The sequence below is a fragment of the Ranitomeya imitator genome, chromosome 9, assembly GCF_032444005.1.
Source record: "Ranitomeya imitator isolate aRanImi1 chromosome 9, aRanImi1.pri, whole genome shotgun sequence".
In the NCBI taxonomy this organism is placed as follows: Eukaryota; Metazoa; Chordata; class Amphibia; order Anura; family Dendrobatidae; genus Ranitomeya; species Ranitomeya imitator.
The window spans coordinates 9,554,370-9,576,394 of record NC_091290.1 but is presented as its reverse complement, the minus strand read 5'-3'; the positions used below and the strand labels follow the sequence as shown (position 1 = coordinate 9,576,394).

At 43.0% G+C, this 22,025-nt stretch overlaps 1 protein-coding gene across 7 annotated transcripts in view; it reads right to left on the bottom strand.

Moving 5' to 3' along the window:
- The window catches only part of PHF21A (PHD finger protein 21A), a 95,747-nt gene that overhangs the window by 65,410 nt on the left and 8,312 nt on the right, over nucleotides 1-22,025 (bottom strand). The window contains exon 1 of one of the 7 annotated variants that reach the window (XM_069739714.1): nucleotides 11,422-11,742. The exons of the other annotated variants lie outside the window; for them this stretch is intronic. The gene's annotated coding sequence lies outside the window, so the exon portion shown is untranslated. Of the gene's footprint in view, nucleotides 1-11,421; nucleotides 11,743-22,025 lie in introns of those variants that run through there. 7 annotated transcript variants of the gene reach the window in all.

Sequence of the window (22,025 nt, the reverse complement as noted above, 5' to 3'; positions counted from 1 at the left end):
CAAAAAGTAATGTTTTGAGTTCCTGCAATATTTTGAATATTATGCATGGTGTTACTGTATCTGGTGCATTCAATTGTCACCTACAAGGAGCAGTTCAGAAACCTTCACCATCCAATTACCACCTTGGTATATAAACTTTGAAAACAACAGAAGCCGCAGCACCGAGCAACATGTCACAAGAACAACAATTCAGGCCACAATCTTCCAAGAAGCCTTCATATACAGTTGCGCTCAAAAGTTTACATAACCCGGCAGGTTTTTTGCTTTCCTGGCCTTTTTTCAGAGAATATGAATGATAACACCAAATCTTTTCCTCCACTCATGGTTAGTGGTTGGGTGAAGCCATTTATTGTCAGACTACTGTTTTCTCTCTTTAAATCATAATGACAACCCAAAATATCCAAATGACCCTGATCAAAAGTTTCCAAATATCCGAAAAGACACTTCAGGAAAAACAACCCCCATATTTTCCTAAAAAGTATTTTGCTTCCAAAGCGATGCTCGCATTACGCAGGGCTGTGGAGTGTATTAGCCAAACCTCTGACTCCACAGCCCCGGTCACCACCGAGAATGGACATAAAGTGCAGCACAGATTCATCTCCACTAAATGTAGAGATCCAGAAAAGACATATATAGGACATTTCATAGCTTTCCCAAATTCTTATGAAAACATCAACAACACATGCTGCATTGTACTACTGAACCCAATTTATTAGATATTTTAGGAGTCGGAATCAGTTCATTTTAAACAGATTTCAACTTTAACTCCACCAAAATGGACACCAACCCCACAGCCCTGGTCACTACTGAGCATGTACGTAAAGTGCAGCACAGATTTATCTCAACTAAAAAAAGTCAAGATCATTACTTCAGGAACAGAACAGACCTCTATATTTTTTATAACTTTCCCAAATTTTTATGAAAAAAATTACAGCACAACTTGCATTGTACTTACTGTACCCATTTTAATATATATATTTTAGGAGTCGGTCCATTTTATACCAACTACACCAAAATGGACACCAACTCCAAATCCACAGCCCTGGTTTCCAGGGGTCCCATGTCTGCTGACGGTAAAGGCTCCATTCATATGTGGGGACTTCTCATCCATGGAGGGGGATCATTCACAATTTTGTCACTGCCATGAATAAAAAATGGAATCTAAACCTCCTCCAAGAGCAACTTCTCCCATCATCGAGGAGCAGTATGGTGATGATGCTTTTACTAACATGATGGAGACAAGGTCACAAGGCAAAAGTGAAAACCAAGTGGTTCGGTGAACAAAAACATTTTAAGTCCATTTTCAGAAAACTCCACAGGTCTCAATCCCATAGAGATAATGCGGTCAATCCTCAAAAAGTGACAAACAAAAAACAGGAATTGTGAAAAACGCCGACATCTGATTAGATGAGACTGAGCAGCCATCGGTCCAGATCTGGCCCAGAAGCAGATATCAAGCTGCCAGAGGAAGGTTCAGTCTTTACATAAAGTTTTTGTATTGGTCAATTAAAGTGTAAAACCTTTTGAAATGTATACAACACTATGTCTGTAACCATAGAAACAGACTAATATAGCAAAAAATAATAATGCAGGAGGATGCATTTCCACTGTAACTGGGGCTAATGTATAAACCCCAGGTATAGGGGAAATCAGATTTAAAAAAAAAATGCATTTAAATGTCCTCCAAAAGGTCTTTTATGACCTACGTGGGTTGGGAACACAACATGTGCAATAAATCAAAAAAAAAAAAAAAAAAAAAGACACTGCCAATCCAGAATCAGTGTTGCCAGCCCAACCCGCATAGGTTATAAAAAAAAAAAAAGTTGATATATAAGAATAATTGCTATGAATAGGGGAGCAAATTTTAAAATACATCTTGACAGTCCTTTGTCGTCAAAATACAAATAAGTAAATAATAAAATAAAACTTAAGCCCCAGGTATAATAAAAAAACATGGATGCAAAAATTTGGACATCAAGTTTTTTGTTGTTTTTTTTAATTAAAGGGAACCTGTCACCTGAATTTGGCGGGACTGGTTTTGGGTCATATGGGCGGAGTTTTCTGGTGTTTGATTCACCCTTTCCTTACCCACTCGCTGCATGCTGGCTGCAATATTGGATTGAAGTTCATTCTCTGTCCTCCGTAGTACATGCCTGCACAGTGCAAGATTGTTTTGCGCAGGCGTGTACTATGGAGGACAGAGAATGAGCTTCAATCCAATATTGCAGCCAGCATGCAGCCAGCGGGTAAGGAAAGGGTGAATCAAACACCAGAAAACTCCGCCCATATGACCCAAAACCAGTCCCGCCAAATTCAGGTGACAGAGTCCCTTTAAACTGCATGAATGAGAAAAAAAAAAAAAAAAAAAAACACAGAAAAGGGTGCCTGGTCATGAGGTTAGATGGCACGCTCCCAAACATGTTTTATTAAAAAAAAAAAAAAAAAAAAAAATTATGCATATTGAAAGAATGCAATCATAGCCAATGGTATTTTTAAAAGCAACCCGATGAACTTAAATGCTAAAAATAAAAAGGTGCCCACATTATACCAGAACTTGATGTGTATTGATAGAAAATGCCACGACTAAAGAGAAAAAAAATCAGACTAGTGTAAAAAAATGAAACCATATAAGTATATTTGCAATCCTTGCTCAATCATAATGATGGGGAAAAAATAGATCTGTAATACACAAGTGGATTTGCCCACAGCTTTCATTTACACTGTATATTATAAGTCTTGTAGGTAAAAATCACAGTACTTCAAACTCCAGAGGCATCATAAAGGCTGTGGGGTCCCCAAGTGGGACTTGCAGGTTCCGATAATGTAATAGAAATACAGAAATAAAAATGCAAATGTGCACAGAGCCTGAGCAGGATTCCTGCACTCGTCCATATACCGTGAGACCGATCACTGGGAGCCTCACTTGCACATGCAGTAGATGATATAGAGTGTGCAAGCACCGAGCAAATGTATGCTACTAATAAAGAGCGTGTCACTCAAATCTATAGGATTTCCTCCAAACAAATGGCATGAAATGTACAACATCTCCATGGAAACAAGTAATAGGAAAGCCCTCTAACATGAGAAGGACACAACGGGGGAAACGGCTAACGCTGCCTCCACCTCTACACATTACAGGCATTTCTACACATTCAGGTTCCAATAACACAAACCTCACATTCCTACTTCTGAGGAAGCGAAGATGAAAGGAGGAAAATAAACCTAGAGTCTAATCAAAAGATTATAAAAAATAAATAACGATTTAACTAAAACCTTACTTTTTCTCTCCAAATACACTTGGTCCTATCACAATGGGACCTCACCGCAAAGTGGTACTGCACCCCAGAAAACCTCACTATACCTCCCCTAATTCACAATGGTCCAAAAACTGAGCAGATGCTTTTTCCGTCTATACAACAACCTGGCAAGGAGGGGCCTGGCTTAGCTATGGAAAGAAACCCCCAAGCCAGCGGCTGTCAGGCCATGCTGGGATTTATAGTATTGTAACACCTGGAGAATTTGATTACATACCGTGCAGCATTTAATATGAATTTATCATAAATGTTTAATAATTGAAACCAAATTCTATTTTCTGAACATGGCTATATGGTTTCCATGAGTGTTGTCTGCTGAAGGCATTCATAGATCTGCTTCACAATAGCTATATGCAGCTATTCATTGACTTCTATGGGAAAGTGCTGTGGGCATGCCCTGTAACCTGTGGATTATGGGCACGCTCAGTGACATCACCTACTCTGAATGGTGGATCCTTTGTGATCTACTGTTAGTCATTGTTCAGGAGGAGGTGAGCTGTGACCTATTGTGAATGATGGATCCTGTGTTACCTACTGTACATAGAGGTATTATCAGTCATTGTACAGGAGGAGGAGGTGAGCTGTGACATCACCTACTGTGATTGGTGGATCCTGTATTATCTACTGTATATAGAGGAGTTATCAGTCATTGTACAGGAGGAGGTGAGCTGTGCCATCACCTATTGTGAATGGTGGATCCTGTGTTATCTACTGTATATAGAGGTGTTATCAGTCATTGTACAGGAGGAGGAGGTGAGCTGTGACATCTATTGTGAATGGTGGATCCTCTGTTATCTACTGTATATAGAGGTGTAATCAGTCATTGTACAGGAGGAGGAGGTGAGCTGTGACCTATTGTGAATGATGGATCCTGTGTTACCTACTGTACATAGAGGTATTATCAGTCATTGTACAGGAGGAGGAGGTGAGCTGTGACATCACCTATTGTGATTGGTGGATCCTGTATTATCTACTGTATATAGAGGAGTTATCAGTCATTGTACAGGAGGAGGAGGTGAGCTGTGACATCACCTATTGTGAATGGTGGATCCTGTGTTATCTACTGTATATAGAGGTGTTATCAGTCATTGTACAGGAGGAGGAGGTGAGCTGTGACATCTATTGTGAATGGTGGATCCTCTGTTATCTACTGTATATAGAGGTGTAATCAGTCATTGTACAGGAGGAGGAGGTGAGCTGTAACCTACAGTGAATGGTGGATCCTGTGTTATCAGCTGTATATAGAGGTGTTATCAATCACAATAATACTGCCTGTGATGAGAATTAAGTATTTTAAAAGATCTTCAAATACCAGATGTATCAGACTATAATGAGGCTCAAAGTGAAAACTGCAAGATTTCAGAATTCCTTAAAATATACATAATATGGAAAAATGGAAATAAAATCATCCACTCTGAATTTAACATAGCATGATTTAAGAAATAGGTCAGTCTCTTTAAATCAATGAGAACATGGGATCCCCTGTCATAGTTAGATATTTATCCAAGTACGACAAGAGCATCATATAAATCCAACAAGATAGTTGTTAATACACACAAGCAGGAAACGTACAACGATGTCGCTACTTGAAGTATTTTAATGTATAATTACAGTTTGCTGAGCAAAAGCAATAATTAACTTTGCCATCGTTGCCCGTATAGACAGAAGAAAAAAAATGAAAAAACACAAATATTTTCTCAGTTTGCATCAATGAGTCACTAAATGCCAAATGGTTACTTAGCGCCGGTTCGAAGGATTCTTCACACTACAACTCTTGGACTGAGTGCTTAATAACTAATGATGTCACATGCGCTGCTCTAACGAAAGTGGGAATACTTATTACACAAAATCAGTCTTTAAAATATTACACACAGAAAAAAGAAGGACTTCATCCTCACAGTCTAGACTGAATTGCTTGTGAATAGGTTTTGTAAAAGACAACCAATCTTGAGAAAGTATTAATATTTTCTGGCGGACCGACTTTATTTTTCGGTGGTGCTGTGCATCCACGTGACCCCTGCAACAAGTTACTCAAAGACCCACATACAAAAACTAAAGTAAGCCGAACCCCACCGATATTGGTGAGGTCACATGGCGTCAATACAAACCATATGAGAGTCCATTATAAGCCAGTCACTGGGAACACCCTCTGACTAGTCACCCATTACTCACATATTGCCACTACAGCTACTAATTACTGCCATATGGCAACAACTATTTTGTAGGACTAAAAGGGGCTTGTTATAAAGAGTACAAAGGTAACAAATACATGGCGGCATATTGGGGGGGGGGGGGCGGGGGTTAGGGAAGATGTCAGGTTCCCATTATCTGTTAAATATGACTATTTTAAAAAGGTATTAATTGTTGGATGGGAGCAGCTCTGAGATAGTCATCGTGGCAGCCAATAATCATTTTCCCGTGATGAGGGATTTTACATAGGAAATCTCATAAAGGGCCCCATAGGAATCTGTACGAAAAAGAAAAAGAGACCCACTAGGCCCATTACAAAGCCTCTTGTGTTCCTAGCCGAAGCCATAAGCCGGGGGAATCTGTCATATGAAGGATCTCGTTGACCTACACTGGAGTCTCAGGCTGTTTCTGTTGTATTGATGGCAAGAATACCATTACACGCAGCAAGACAATGACTGACTATATGAACACATTAATATTGAGTCCCCACTCTGCAGATATAAAGGCTCCAGCTCTATAGTCCCTTATACCCTTATTTAACAGACAGATTTGTTTCCTCAGGTGTCATCCTAGTTGCATTAGTTTTTCTTCTCCCCACCCACCCGGAGCAGGTATAAAATTGTCGGAACTGTTTTTTATCCATTGACTCTTAAGGAAGTTGGCCATGACTTGGACAACGCCTCCTCACACACCTCGCTTGGCCCCCATAAAATAATAAAACTTATACTCACCACCTGTGCTGCCGGAACTCACGGTACTGGGACTCCCATACTATTGTTGTGATACGTAACGCCGGCGCCCAATCAGCGCTGGTGCCTCCTATCGAATTGAGCAGGAAGAGGAAATTCGAGATCAGCTGCAGCCTGTACTTCCTTCCTCTTCTTGTTCGATTTGTCTGAAGGCGGAGACAGTGATGCCAGCGCCGATGGTCGCCGGCGTCACGTCTCAACACTCGCATGAGAGCCCCGGGATTTATTATTTTATGGGGGCCAAGCATTTTGATCAAGAAGGGGTTGTCCAAGTAGTGGACAACCTCTTTAATGTAGACAGATGAAACTCGGTCAGAACCCTGAAGTGCTCCATTGGACTTCTGTGCTTCACCCGTTAAGGCCGGTTTCAAACGTCAGTGGCTCCGGTACGTGAAGCGACAGTTTCCTCACGTACCGGAGACACTGACTCACGTAGACACATTAAAATCAATGTGTCTCTGCACATGTGAGCGTGTTTTCACGGACCGTGTGTCCGTTTGGAAAACACGGAGACATGTCAGTGTTCGTGGGAGCGCACGTATTACAAGGACCCATTAAAGTCAATGGGTCCGTGTAAAACACGTACCGCACACGGATGCTGTCCGTGTGCAGTCCGTGTGCTGTGCAGGAGACAACGCTACAGTAAGTGCTGTCCCCCCAGCGTGGTGCTGAAGCCGGTATTCATCCCTTCTTCCCAGCAGCGTTCACTGGAAAGGAATGAATAATCTTTTTTTTTTTTTTTCCCCTTAAAAATAAAGTTTGTGCGTCCCCTCCCGCCTCCCATCCCCTGTGCGCCCCCCACCCACCCCCCCGCTTGCAAGGAAATACTCACCGACACCCAGCTCCCGCGATGTCTCCTCTCAGCGGCTGCAGCCTGTGCTGTGTGAGCGGTCACGTGGTCCCGCTCATTAGAGTGAGGAATATGCGCATATTCCTCACTCTAATGAGCGGGACCACGTGACCGCTCACACAGGGCCTGCTGCCGGCGCTGAGAGGAGACATCGCTGGAGCTGGGTGTCGGTGAGTATTTCCTGGCAAGCGGGGGGGTGCACAGGGGATGGGAGGCGGGAGGGGACGCACAAACTTTATTTTTAAGGGGGGGAAAAAAAAAAAAAAAAAATTCATTCCTTCTTTCCAGTGAACGCTGCTGGGAAGAAGGGATGAATACCGGCTTCAGCACCGCACGCAGGGGACAGCGCTTAACTGTAGCGTTGTCTCCTGCACGGTCCATGTGGTCCTCAGTCGGCACACGGCTGCCGCACGTGTGCCACACTGATGTGCTCCGTAAGCACACGGACAATTCCGGTACCGATTTTTCCGGTACCGGAATTATCTGGACGTGTGGGACAGGCCTTAACAAGATTCCCTTAGACTTTAATGGCTGAGTCTGATTTGCAAAACACATAAGAATATGACCTAATCTGAGTCTCAAGGAGCGGAAAAATAGTGTGTGTGGTTCAATGACACTATGGCTCCATGTGCTATTCAAGAAAGAAAAAAAAACAGTAGTAGGAAGGGTCACAGATGTGAGAAAGTAGCTCCTATCTAACTTTCCCGCTGTAGACCAGCAAAATACAGTGGAGACTTCATTGCAAAATGCAAATCCGGAAATAAAACTCTGAAATGAAAAAAAATCTCAAGTTAAATGAAGCAAAAATGAACAACCAAAAAAAGCCCTGTATGCTCAGAGCAGGTGTCATAAAATGAGCAAATCAGAGATGCTAGAATGTTTTTTTTATGAACATCAAATTAATGTGACATCTGTTAAGAGTTGTCTCAACATTCACAACATTATTATTCCTATGGTTTGTTTTTTTTAACCTTCTTGAATTCTATTAGTCCCATATACAAAAAAATAGGATTGTGGGAAAGACTATATCAGGCAACAGTCCTCCATGGGTCCAAGGTTATCAGAACAGCATTCACAAGTGACACCTACCACTGTCAGAGCAGTGTTGGTCTGGTTACAACTGATCAGAAAGTCTCCTATGTCACATCGTATCTTCACACGGAACTATTTTACAAACCAAACCCTGCATGCCTTCACATGACATCAGGAGGACACAGGGTCCCATAGACTTCTACAAGTGTCTTATTAGGCTATGTGCACACGTTGCGGAATTGCCGTGGAAATTTCCGCGGCAATTCTTCAACTCCCTGCCGCAGGAAGTACGCATGCGGAATTGGCATGCGTATTCCCGCTAAACACTGGCATTTTGCAAGCGTAATTACCGTATATACTAGAGTATAAGCCGACCCGAGTGTAAGCCGACCCCCCTAATTTTGCCACAAAAAACTGTGAAAACTTAATGACTCGAGTATAAACCTAGGGTGGGAAATGCAGCAGCTACCGGTGAATGTCAAAAGTAAAAATAGATACCAATAAAAGTAAAATTAATTGAGACATCAGTAGGTTAAGTGTTTTTGAATATCCATATTGAATCAGGAGCCCCATATAATGCTCCATACAGTTTATGATGGGCTCCATAAGATGCTCCATATTAAAATATGCCCCATATAATCCTGCATAAAGGTTAATAATGGCTCCATAAGATGCTCCATAGACACATTTGCCCAATACAATGCTGCACAAACGTTGATTATGGCCCCATAAGATGCTCCGTAAAGATATTTGCCCCATATAGTGCTGTACAAACGTTATGGCCCCATACAGACACTTGCCCCATATAGTGCTGCATAAACATTATGACCCCATACAGTGCTGCACAAACGTTATGGCCCCATATAATGCTGCACAAACATTATGGCCCCATAGATGCTCCATACAGACACTTGCCCCATATAATGCTGCACAAACATTATGGCCCCATAAGATGTGGGCAGCACGGTGGCGCAGTGGTTAGCACAGCAGCCTTGCAGCGCTGGGGTCCTGGGTTCTAATCCCACCTAGGACAACATCTGCAAAGAGTTTGTATGTTCTCTCCGTGTTTGCGTGGGTTTCCTCCGGGCACTCCGGTTTCCTCCCACATTCCAAAGACATACTGATAGGGATTCTAGATTGTGAGCCCCATCGGGGACAGTGATGATAATGTGTGCAAAAACTGTAAAGCGCTGCGGAATATGTTAGCGCTATATAAAAATAAAGATTATTATTATTATTAAGATGCTGCATACAGACACTTTCCCCATTTGCTGTTGCTGCGATAAAATAAAAATCACATACTCACCTCTCCGTCGCTCAGGCCCCCGGCACTTTCAATAGTCACCTGCTCCTCGTTCCGGCACCGCTCCAACTTCAGCGTCTCCTGCACTGACGTTCAGGCAGAGGGCGCGCACTAACCACGTCACCGCGCCCTCTGACCTGAGCGTCAGAGCTGAAGACAGAGCCGCGCCGGAACGAGGAGAGGTGAATATCGTGCAGCGCTCCCCCTCCCCGTTAGACTCACCTGGTCCTGGCGCTGTGCTGTCCCCACTTCCCGGCGCCGGCAGCTTCTTCCTATACCGAGCGGTCACCGTTACCGCTCATTACAGTAATGAATATGCGGCTCCACCTCTATATCCATTACTGTAATGAGCGGTACCATGTGACCGCTCAGTACAGGAAGAAGCTGTCAGCGCCGGGGAAAAGACCTGCAGGGACCACACCAGGAGTAGGCGAGTATAATTACACAGCCCCCGTTCCCCCTCCCCTGCCGACCCCTGGGTATGACTCGAGTATAAGCCGAGAGGGGGACTTTCAGCCCCAAAAAATGGGCTGAAAATCTCGGCTTATACTCGAGTATATATGGTAGCTTGCAGAACGCTAGCGTTTTCCAACCGATCTGTAGCATCAATAGTAAAAGAAAGAATGTAAAAAAAAAAAAAAAAAAAAATTAAAAAATTGTGATAATATTCTCACCTTCCGGCGGCTCCCGCACCCTTCCCATTCCCTGCGATGCTCCCGTTCCCAGTGATGCCTCACAACAATGACCCCAGATGACGTAGCATCACGCGAGACCGCTACGTCATCACAGGTCATTGTTGCGAGGCATCACTGGGAATGGGAGCATCGCTAAGGCCTGGGCGGGATCCGGGGGCCGCCAGAAGGTGAGTATTTACCATAACTATTTTTTATTTTAATTTAAGGGCCAGGAGAGGAGTCTCCTCTCCTCCACCCCCTGGGTACCATCCGCACATGATCTGCTTACTTTGTGCATGGTGGGCATAGCCCCATGCGGAAAAATACGCAGCATTAGCACAGCATTGCGGAATCCCATTGAATTGAATGGGTTGTGTTGTGTATGCGTTTTTGCGGCAAAAACGCATACAATCTGCAACGTGTCCACATAGCCTAAATGTGCTACTCCACTTGGTATGTACAAAGAACTATTAAAAGGCAATGTGACGCCTAACTCTAAGGCTATGTTGACACTGCTTTTTGGCTGCGCTTTTTTCTGCAGTCAAAACCTGCTCTCTAGGCAGTAAAATGCCTTTTATTCTGCTGCGTTTTTGGTGTAAATTATGTGTCATTTGTCTACAGTACACGTTTAATAAAGTTAGTTTCATTCATTCAAAAAAAAAAAAGCGATCAAAAACGCATGGCTGTTTTCTTTGCACTCATTGCTTTCCATGGTAAAAAAAAAAAACCCTGCAAAAACAAAACGAATTGACAGGCTACAGTTTTCAAAAAAGCAATAGTTTTTCAATAAACTTAGGGGGGAAAAAAACACGCGTGTGCATGAGGTTTCTGAAATCTCATAGCTTTGTCTGGCACTGTAAAAAGCAGTTTTTAATTTGCAAAAAAAAAAAAAAAAAACACGCAACATTTGAACATATCTGAAGGATGGATTCAGTCATGAGAGAGACCTGTCAATCAACTGAAACGAGCCAGGCTGATTCATGTTGGCCTTGGTTCAGGATTTACAGGTTTACTTCACAGGCATACAAACATAAAATGTCCAACTAGACAAAAATCCAAGATAAACATTGCATTATTTCCACCGAATGAGGTTGTAGCTTGTGATCTAGTATCCCAAGCAGCCATCTGTTGACAGGAGATGTTGGCAAACTAAAGAAAACTACAACAATAACACAAAGTATAAATTCCTAACGTGCCGCAAACGTAAAGTACATTTCACATAGTGACAAATGCTAGAAATGAACACGGCGGTGCTACAGTTTTGTTAACAGCACCACGGCTTGTGGAGCGAAAAATAAACAAGACGTACCTTTGTTCCTAGGAGTTACTCTGGTCCACTAACTGCTAGAACAGCACCTTTAGCATTATCTGTGTGTCTCAGTGATGCTCCTGCAGGCCACAGCCTGAGTCCCAAGCAAGGAATATCCCATAGCAGCAGCACGTGACATCAGGCCCATCTTTTCTTTCATTTCCCCCCCTTTTCAAGTCTGGACTAATTTAAGCTCTCAAACACATCCTACAAGAGCAAGCAGGCACTTAATAGTCGCAATGAGAACCCTACCAACACATCACATACATCAGAAGGACCTCATTTCCATCAGTGAACCCTGGGAGAACAGAATGTTTACACAGGCAGAAAACTCCTGACGTTTCACTCTACACTTAGAGCACAGCCATCAAGTTTGTCTGTGCGCAGAAATGCTGGCAAAAGGTTGGTCGAGAGGCAACCTATCGGCTTCAGACATGCCATGAACACCCTTCCAACTCTTGCAAGCAAATGGCTATTCCCTGCTTATGTAGGAAGCAGGGGGAGCACTCTATACACTCTGAATGCAAGCAACTTCTGTTCTTAAGGCAATTGCTTTTGAGCAGCAGTGAACCATACGTTTTATATACAGGCACAGAGGCTTGAAGGATAAAGCAATAAAGGCATGTGATAGGTAGGGGTCGCTTTTTAGGCAGAGATGGATACAGGGAAAGCCTCTGTATGATGCATTACACAGCGTACATGTCACGGTGTCCCCTACTCAACAGGTATAGGTTTCCTGCATCATTCCCTGATATTGATCAATAGTCATTCCTTCACATATAGTAAGAACAGTCTTCAGGGGTACACAGCACCCTGCTAGCAGGGACGTAACAGTGCCCCATATACGTCATTATCATCATATTACACAACTTGTACGTTGTGTGCAAGGCATGGAGAGAGTTTCTTTCATTGGTCATGTAATCGTCCCTTCTTCCACCAGCAGGATAATGCAGGCAGTACACATGGAGGATGGAGCACAGAAGGCAGCGCGTGTCAATCACACTGCCTAAAGGACAACCCTGCACATCACAAGGCCTTGTACATAGCAAAGAGGGACAGATTTACAACAGGGAAAATATACTTTTCATCCAAGGTGATTCCAAAGCTTATGCATCTGGCCCTATGTTACTTTTTAGAAGGATATGTTCCCACAGGGAATAAACATACAGCAGGTTTCTTTAGATGGAATATTTGCTTCAGCAGATGTATTGTTAATGCAATTTTGCAATATTTCATTCACACAAAAATGTGCAGTGTGAATGAGAAATAAGAGCCAAATGCGAAACATAAGCAACAAAATGCACTGCGATTTTACCTCCGGAGTTTGCAGGGGATATGGAGATTAACAACATTTTCCTAGCAAAATTTGTAATGACACACTGTATTACACAGACTGAAACTATACAGACAGGAAACTAACCAATATGGGTCTGTAGGGACTCCATGTACCAACAGACATTATCCTAAACCAGAATACAATTTTTCATATTTATTATGACTCTTTGTAAGCACGAAGCAAGATCATCCCAAAGGCTGTGTGCACACGATGCAGATTTAGTGGAGATCTGCAGCGGGTTTTTTTCTGCGCAGAAATGCTGCAGAACTGCACTGTGATTTACAGTACAATGTAAATCAATGTGAAAAAAAAAAAAAAAAATCAGAAGAAAAATCTGCGCAGAAACGCTGCAGATTTCAAAGAAGTGCATGTCACTTCTTTTGTGCAGCTCTGCAGCCCTCCATTAATAGAAATCCACAGTGGTAAAATCTGCACAAAATCCGCACCAATTCCGCACAAAAACCACAGCAAATCCGCAGCTGCGGATTCTGCCAGGAGACGCGGATTTTGTGCAGAAAATTCTGCACCCCTTTTCTTACGTGTGCACATAACCTTAGGCTACGTGCCCACGTTGCAGCATGTAAGCAGAATTTTCCTCATCAAAACTGGACTCCTTTGGCGGGAAGTCCGCTCGCGTTTTTCTATCGCTTTTCTTGCGTTTTTTTCCCATGGGTCCCAATACAATTATATAGCGGCAAAATCGCTGAAATTCCGAAAAATTAATGAACATGCTGCGTTTTTCTGAGATGCGTTTCCGCTGTGGAAAAAAAGGCAGTATGGGCACAACAATGCAGAATTCCATTAAAAATAATGTGATGCGTTTTGTAAGCGTTTCCGCAGCGGGAAAAACGCTTAAAAAAATGCAACGTGGGCACATACCCTTACATAGTGGTATCTGTATATTCACAAACAACAAGGACAACATCTGCAAGAAGTTTGTATGTTCTCCTCGTGTTTGCGTGGGTTTCCTCCGGGTTCTCCGGTTTCCTCCCACATTCCAAAGACATACTGATAGGGATTCTAGATTGTGAGCTCCAACGGGGACAGCAATGATGTGTTCAAACTGTAAGGCCATGTTCACACAGTGCGTTTTTTACCGCGGAAACGCAGCGGTTTTGCATGCAAGGTACAGTACAATGTACCCTATGGAAAACAGGACCCACTGTGCACATGATCCTGAATTTAAAAAAAAAAAACCGCACTGATTAGCTGCGGTAAAAAAGTAGTACCATGTCACTTCTTTTTGTAAAACAGCAGCGGTTCTGCACCCATTGACCTCCATTGTGAGGTGAAAGCCGCAGTAAAACCCGCAGATGAAAAAAATATCTGCGGGTTTTACTGCGGTTTGTGGTGCAGAACCGCTGCAGTGTGGCTGCCCCCCCGTGCCCCAATCCCACCCCCCCATGCTCCGATGCCACCCCCCCGTGCCCCGACGTGCCCCCATCTCCCCCCCTTATACTAACCCGGTCCCGTTGTCCGTCCGGCCGTCTTCTCCCTGGGCGCCGCCATCTTGCAAAATGGCGGGCGCATGCGCAGTGCGCCCGCCGAATCTGCCGGCCGGCAGATTCGTTCCAAAGTGCATTTTGATCACTGAGATATAACCTATCTCAGTGATCAAAATAAAAAAAAATAGTAAATGACCCCCCCCCCCCCCCGCCCCCCCTTTGTCACCCCTATAAAGAATTTTTTTTTTTTTTCCACTAAGGTTAGAATAGGGGTAGGGTTAGGGGTAGGGTTAGGGGTAGGGTATTTTCAGCCATTTTAACCCTAAAAAACTTCCTAGAAAACACACAGACTCTGGCTAGAAAACTGCATAAAAAAACGCATCAAAAAAGCACCAAAAAAAGGACCTGCGTTTTCTGCCAAGAGCTGCGGTTTCAGTCCTGAAAAAAAAAGGATGGAAATCAGGAACGTGTGAACATACCCTAAAGCGCTGCGGAATTTGTTAGCGCCATATAAAAATAAAGATTATTTATTCATTTATTTATTTATTTATTTAAACAAGCACCTACAACCAATGTCACAATATTGGTCTATGTCATACAGACTTCTGAGGCTATGTGCCCATGTTGCAGATTCATGTGGGGATTTTTCTGCAGTTTTTACAAAATCTGCAGGTAAAACGCACTGCGTTTTACCCTCGGATTTACCGCGTTTTTTGTGCGGATTCCACCTGCAGTTTTACACCTGCGGATTCCTATTGAGTAGCAGGTGTAAACCACTGCGGAATCCGCACAAAGAATTGTATTTTCTGCGGCATGTCAACGCAGCGATTCCGCGCGGTATTTTCCGCAGTATGTGCACTGCGGATTTGGTTTTCTATAGGTTTACATGGTACTGTAAACCAGATGGAAAACAGCTGTCAATCCGCTGAGGATCCGCAGCCAAATCCGCAACGTGTGCACATAGCCTAAAGCTTTTCTAGTCAGTATTTTTTGTTTTCTATTAATGTCATTAAGGCCGGTTTCACACGTCAGTGGCTCCGGTACGTGAGGTGACAGTTTCCTCACGTACCGGAGACACTGACTCACGTAGACACATTGAAAGCAATTTGTCACTGCACATGTCAGCGTGTTTTCACGGACCGTGTGTCCGTGTGCAAAACACGGAGACATGTCAGTGTTCGTGGGAGCGCACGGATTACACGGACCCATTAAAGTCAATGGGTCCGTGTAAAACATGTACAGCACACGGACGCTGTCCGTGTGCCGTGCAGGAGACAGCGCTACTGTAAGTGCTGTCCCCCCCACGTGGTGCTGAAGCGGCCATTCATATCTTCTTTCCAGCAGCGTTCGCTGAAGAGAAGATATGAAAAATCCTTTTTTTTTTTTTTTTGTCCTCGTGTTTAAAATAAAGATCCCTGTCGCCACCCCCCTCCCACCCCCTGTGCGCTCCCCCGCTGTTACTAAAATACTCACCCAGCTCCCTCACAGCGTCCTCTCAGCGCCAGCTTCTCCTGTATGAGCGGTCACTTGGGGCCGCCGATTACAGTCATGAATATGCGGCTCCACCTCCCATAGGGGTGGAGCCGCATATTCATTACTGTAATAAGCGGCACCATGTGACCGCTCATACAGGAGAAGGTGCGGCGAGGACAGGACGCTGCGAGGGAGCTGGGTGGGTATTTTAGTAACAGCGGGGGGGCGCACAGGGGGGTGGCGACAGGGATCTTTATTCTAAACATGAGGACAAAAAAAAAAAAAAAAAAGGATTTTTCTTATCTTCTTTCCAGCGAACGCTGCTGGAGATAAGATATGAATGGCCGCTTCAGCACCAGATGCAGGGGACAGCGCTTATCTCTAGCGCTGTCTCCTGCACCCTCCATGTGGTACCCAGTCTGCACACGGGCGGCACACGTGTGCCACACTGATGTACCACGGGAGCACACTGACACGGATAATTCCGGTACCGATTTTTCTGGTACCGGAATTATCTGGACGTGTGAGACTGGCCTTACCCATAAAGTAAAAATAATTAGGCTATGTGCACACGATGCGGATTTTGCTGCGGATCCGCAGCTGCCGGTCCGTACAAGTTTCCCATGAGTTTACAGTACAATGTAAACCTGTGGGAAACTGAAAATGCTGGGCCCATGCTGCGGAAAAAAACGCGCGGAAACGCAGCAGTTTACATTCCGCAGCATGTCAATTCTTTCAGCGGAATCCGCAGCGGTTTTACACCTGCTCCATAATAGAAAACCGCAGGTGTAAAACCACAGTAGAATCCGCACAAAAAACGCAGTAAATCCGCAGGAAAAACGCTGTGTTTTTGCCCTGCGGATTTATCAAATCCGCAGTGGACCATTCTACGTGTGCACATAGCCTTAAAAAAAAAAAAGAAGAAAAAGAAAAAAATTAAAATTACAGGTATATATTTAATTGGATATATAAACCAAACTTGCAATAAACATGCATAATTGTACCATTATTTTTCATACACCCTTGGCAGAATGACAATTTTCTAATCAGTTTGTGCGTAATATTCTTGTAAGCAGGGGAAGAAAAACTTTAAAAAAAAAAAAAGCACAAATAAATAAATACATTTATACAAATGGAGAGAAAAGACGAGACTATAAAAGTTGCTACCAATAGAACAGTCTTGTTTGTAGAATGACGCCACCAGAAGTTTGGTATGAAATGCTGGGGGGGGGGGGGGGGGGGAAGAAAAAACACTGGATGGTGGGCCGACACACAATGTAAAAGGTCCTTTAGGCTTCTTTCACACTAACGTCGTTCGACGCACGTCACAATGCGTCGTTTTGAAGAAAAAACGCATCCTGCAAAGTTGCCTGCAGGATGCGTTTTTTTCTCCATAGACTTTCATTAGCGACGCATTGTGACGGATTGCCACACGTTGCATTCGTCGTGCGACGGATGCGATGTGTTTTTGCAGTCCGTCGGGACAAAAAAAAAAACCGTCGCTTGCAACTTTTTTTGTCCGTCGGGTCTGCTTTTTCCGGCCGCGCATGCGAACCTTACAAATGGGGCAGCGGATGCGTTGTAAAAGTGCATCCGCTGCCCCCGTTGTGATTTTACTTAACAGCATGCGTCAGTACGTCGGCCCGACGCACTGCGACGGGCCCGTACCGATGCTAGTGTGAAAGTAGCCTTAGGGTATGTGCACATGTTGCGAATTCGGCCCTGCGGATCTGCAGCAGTTTTCCATGCGGTGTACAGTACCATGTAAACCTATGGAAAACCAAATCCGCTGTGCACATGCTGCAGGAAATTCTGCAGTTCCTTTTCTGCAGCATCTCAATTCTTTGTGCGGAATCCGCAGCGTTTTACAACTATTCCATTATAGGAATCCGCAGGTGTAAAAATGCAGGTGAAATCAGCACAAAATCCGCGGTAAAACGCAGGTCATGTTATCTGCGGATTCTGCAGAATCGGCGCGGAAAAATCCGCAATGGAATCCACAACGTGTGCACGTACCCTTAAAATGACCACTGCATGTAAAAGGTAGATAAAAAGTATCTACTTTACTAGAAAGGTGTAAAAAATAAAGAGATACTCTAGGACAGGAATCCAATCTGCAGCACCTCCAGGTATTGTGAAAACACAACCCCTAACACTCTCCTCCTAAACTGGGACTTGTAGTTTCACAACAGCGGGAGTGCGGAAGGTTGCTAATCCATAGAGACATAATGCAAGTTTAGAAAGGAACACCTAAATTTGCCGCTCCCCCTAAATTCTCATCCACCTTTATGTGAATGACCTGACACTATGCTTGAGATCTGCTATATTATACCAATGATAAAACTAAACCATCTTCAATAATATTTACAACCTACAACTTTTGATTAAATACACAGACAGGTAATTTCACTTACAGCACGAGACTTTGCAGAATACCTCTTCATGGAGATATAAAATCTCCAGAGTCACTGACTGTAATCCCCAAAAAGCAAATTTAAGCAACAAACATGTGCAACACTGCAATGTGATTAGAAAGCTCAATATTTATGGTGGGCAATACTATACAAGCTTTTTATCTGCACTTGTATTATAGTCGCATATACTGATTTTAGCCAGGTCGCCAACCTTACAACCAAGATTTTCACCCATAGTATAATCACAAGGCCTAAGGTGCACACGACATAATGGGACCCTGCATAAACCCAGCTGAATATGCACAATACAAACCTTTTTTGCACTTATAATACCATCGCATATCCTAGTTGTACTTCGCTCAGACTCACAATGAGGGAGGAGAGGATGGTGGTGGGTTTAGGATGTAACACGGTAACTAATATGGGCCCAGTACATGGGTGCCCTGCATAAGATGACTTTGTACCTATATGAAGGTCATATTCCGGTTTTTCGCTAGGTCGTAACGCAGTACCCAAAACACAGCCAGCCTAATGATAAGGTTTGATGTATATTAGATCATATATTACTTATTATACCACATATAATACTTATTCTACTTTTAGGGCTACACATTATTTTTTATAAAGTTAACAGTGGGAGTGGGGTGCATTTTGTGGCAGAGTATTATAAAGTAATGATAAATAAAAAAGTAAAAAGTCCTTAGCCTTGATACTGAACTTATGAAAGCGTTTAAAAAAAAAAAAGAGGGGGTCTGTAGCCTCCTACAATCAAAGGAAAAACCACAAATGATTAAATACACTCATCTGAAAGAAGGGCGGAACATAGCTTTACAGCAAAAACAGCCTCAGTCTAGCAAATGTGCTAACATAACAGAACGTCCAGTACAGCCGCCTGGCATGCTTACATCTCTGTACACATGCTCCAGCATATGTACTGATGCTACACAGATACAACATGGCTAAGACAAAGCCCCTGCAGCCACTCCCAGTCCGGAAACACATAACATTTATTTCCATGCAAGTAAGTAAATAACAAGCTATGGACACGGGCCTCTCTGCCACCTGTCCCCGCAAAGCTCTGGCCGCGCCAGATGGACGGTAATGTTTGCACCATGCTGCTGCCGATACAAAGCTTCTACGCTGAAGTTGTCTGGGAGTTGTTCTAGGCCCCAGAAATCAAAGCAAACTCGCAGCAATTGTCACCGTGCATTTCAACTACATTCATGGCCTAAGCAACTGACTCATTTCTGGAAAACAGACGAATGCAGAATCCCAGCAGCAGATGACTTCTATCTACACGTTAACGTCGCTTAATGTTTCCTGTAAAGGGTATTCACATAACAGCACGTTTCCTGCTTCCACTGCAAACCACTGATAGCTTATTTCACATCCACACAGAAATGGGAAGGCTCCTTATTAAACAAAGCCCCTGAAAACAAGAGCCATTATTCTGCACAGCACACACGTCCTCGATAAACCCCTGTAAAGTGCAAAGGGGTGGAGAGAGCGACAAGCACATTCCTTGGTGCTAGGATGGCAGCTGTGATTGCTGGAGAAGAAAAAAAAAACTGCACAATCTGAGACCAAAACAGAGGAAAGGAAGTGAAAAGGGGACACGTCAGCACAACACGGCTGCGCACAGGTTACTGCTCATCAATCGCTGGATGATGCTCTGCATACAAGACCATTTGGAAAACATTTTAGCATTTGTTGTAACCTTATAAAAGCACAATAAAAGTCTGTGCATCAAAATAAAGGAAAATAGGTCCTCGTAGCCACTTCAATGTGTGTCAATTACATCAATCAATTATAGCACGGAGGTTGGCAAGTTGCTGATCAATACTTAATTTGAAAGGGGGGACGGGAGGGAGCACGAGAATGTAGGTGTCTATTTATTGCCATGCGACTAGTTCTGGTGATAATCTGCTGTTATTTTGCTAATACTCTTCAGATAACAATGTGGCATTATCACAACTTAAAGTTATGAATTAAAAAAAAATGTGATGTGTGAAGACGGCTTTTCAAGATCCGCTCTCTTGTCAGTCATAGATCCCGTGAAGACTGGTGGGAGCGATATATCGCCTGTGATGGGAAGCATTGTGATCTCGTGCAGGATCACAATGCAAACATGTCAAAGGATAGCCGTGATCATCAGAAGTTGGAGGATAGTGTTCAATGGCTTACAAGCAGTATTGCAAAGCAATTGAACAGGCAGACAATAACCATGCATATGCAAATGTACACAGAGCAAAAAAAAAAAAAAGTAGGTCGAACACTTCACAGACACCTTTGCTATCGGGTGACGAATATAAGAACTTAATACAAAATTACAAAAAACTGGTTAGTTACGGTATACAACGGAACATTTTTCTCCTGGTGCCTCTATTCAAGTAAACTTATGGAGCACAAAGAACCCCAAGAATGGTTTTGAGCACAAGTCCTTGACTGGCATTGCTGTATGTAGTCAGCAAAGTTTACTTGGCCCTGCGAATGCGGCAATATCTCAGGTAACGCACAAAGATTTACAGGTGCTAAACATAAGTGAAGACCAGTGGTCAGAAATGGTCACGTTAGTAGAAAGTCCAGACACATAAGCCGTCACCACACACCTGATCAAAGGTCACTATAAAAAAAAAAAAAAATAGAGTTGCTGTGTGATGATCCTATCACATAAGTCACTCATAAGTCACAGTAGAAATGGTGCAAGGCTGTGGCCACATATAGACATCCTAGCTCCTCTCTTAGGTGCCATGTGGCTTCTTGTACGGTAAGGACACTTTGCCACAGGGTTGATTGCACAGCAAACTTTCCAATAGTCAGCGCCAGGAATGAAAAATTACGCAAAATTTCATTCACTCTGCTGAGAAAACCCGATACATAAAACGACTGCTGCTCCGGATCTGTTGTTATCTGTAGCATACAAATTATTTTTCGGTGAATGCCAAGGCAGATTTCTCCTTCAGCAATGCGCAAACCAAGAACACAAATCTGCACTTTTTCCGCAATTAAGTTTACAGAAACAGCTGCACCACAAAGGAATACATGTACTTCAGCCTAAGGACTCATTCAGACGTTGGTTTATAAAGTACAATATGTATTCTACCATGTATCCATTGTAATCTATGGAGCTATTCACATCAGTGGGTTTCTTTGGAGGCACATGTACCTGCAAAAAAATTACAGAGACATGTACAAGTATATGACCCATGCCATCAATGTGCAGGCCATGATTATCACTAATGAATAGGAGAAGCTTTACAATTTACGCATTTCGCCATACGTGAAAACCACTGATGAAAAAGTGACAGTAAAATCTAACACTGACCGAACACTGATGAAATGAATGAACATTTTATGCATAACAGAAAAATCACTGGCATCTGAATAAAGCCTAAAAAGGTCTAATTCGCATGACCGTAAAGTCACATTTTTTCATCCATATTATGGTTCCAATTCCCTTCCCATCGGCCTAAACATGGTGACATAGGGGATGCCAATCCTATCGTACAACATAAACAAGTCGGCAACCAAAAACAATTAGGCAACAAGCCATTTTCATAACGGATATTCATTGATCATTTTACACTGGTCAATTATCAGTGCGATCACTTGGAAATGCACAAATTGTGGAAATGGAAGGTAAGACTAGATGATTAATGCAGTTGCACTTTTTCTATAATGCTATAGCAATTTATAAGTGCTTAACAGAATTTAAAAAAAACAATACATTAAAATAAATGAAAATATTTTAAAAATATCAAAATGCAAACAAATGTTTACTTGCATTTACTAATGTTAAAAAAAAAGAAATAAAAAGTGAATATAATGGAGACCTAAAATACTTAAAAAAAAAAAAAAGTTCTGCAAATCGCTATTAAAGTTGTCACGTGTCTAACATCACAATACAGCCCCAGGCTTACAAATATATTCGCTCAT